We start from the raw sequence: 982 nt of genomic DNA, 5'->3' as shown, positions 1-982 counted from the left end.
CCCCCCCGCCAGCCCCGCCGCTTCCCCTCCTCTGTGGAGCTGTCCCCGCCGCGCGGCCGGCCCTACCTCCGCACACACACACACTGACACACGCACACTCGCACTGACACGCTCTCACACACACTCACGAAGACACCCGCTTCCCCCCACGCACGGCCATGCAGGGCTGGACTGCGCCGCGCTGCAAGGGAGCCCGGGGTGCCGCTGCCTTGGCAGCCGCATCTGCCGGAGCCATGCGAGAGCCTCCCGCGGCGGGGAGCTCGGGAGAGCGGAAGAGGCATTGTCTGTGAGCACTTCCATCATGCCGCTTCTTTAGAAATCGCCCCCCTCCCCAGACCCACTCCCTGAGGGGGGGAGCCCTCCCCACACGCACCTGCAGCTGCGGCAGCCCTCGGCACCCCCAGCCTCCCCCAGCCCCTCTCCTCCTACCTGTTGGTGCCGGAGAATCCCCACATGCCAGAGCTGCTCCTTCCCGCCGTCCGAGGGCTGCTGTATCCCGGCGGTCTCTTTTAGAACCTTTTTTATTTTCCTCTGCCGTCTTTCATTCTTCCTTCTCTCAATCCTTTCTTTTTTTTCCTTTTTTTTTTCTTCCCCCCCTTTTTTTTTTTTCCTCCCCCCTCGGTACCTCGACTGAGAATCCAGTCAGTGGCTCGGGCAGCGCATGCTCACTGCGCCTCCTCCCTGCGCGCCGAGCCCCGTCCTCCCCTGTCGCAGCGGCACAATCTTCTCCCAGTAAACGCAGCAGCGCCGGCCGCCTCAATGAGGGCAAGGCAAGCCTCCGCGGCGGCAAGGCAGGCTGCTGCCGCCTCAGTGCGGGCAAGGCAACCTCCGCGGCAGCAGCGGTCTCCTCAGTGGCGGGCGGGCAGCCTCAGCGGCAGCAGCACCAGCAGCCTCCTCGGTGAGGGGAAGGCAGCTTCGGCACCAGCGGCGGCAGCAGCGGCAGCAGCCGCCTCCTCAGTGAGGGGAAGGCAGCTTCCGCGGC

At 66.2% G+C, this 982-nt stretch overlaps 1 protein-coding gene across 2 annotated transcripts in view; it reads right to left on the bottom strand.

Moving 5' to 3' along the window:
• GPR85 (G protein-coupled receptor 85) overlaps nt 1–512 on the bottom strand; it is a 4,392-nt gene extending 3,880 nt beyond the window's left edge. Inside the window, exon 1 of one of the 2 annotated variants that reach the window (XM_010574017.1) lies at nt 430–512. The gene's annotated coding sequence lies outside the window, so the exon portion shown is untranslated. Of the gene's footprint in view, nt 1–373; nt 403–429 lie in introns of those variants that run through there. The other variant, XM_010574018.1, reaches the window with a different exon arrangement.
• Nucleotides 513–982: the final 470 nt, after the last annotated feature.

Source organism: Haliaeetus leucocephalus, unplaced genomic scaffold (genome assembly GCF_000737465.1).
Source record: "Haliaeetus leucocephalus isolate CR32 unplaced genomic scaffold, Haliaeetus_leucocephalus-4.0 Scaffold406, whole genome shotgun sequence".
NCBI classification, from domain to species: Eukaryota; Metazoa; Chordata; class Aves; order Accipitriformes; family Accipitridae; genus Haliaeetus; species Haliaeetus leucocephalus.
This window is presented reverse-complemented; position numbering and strand designations above follow the sequence as displayed.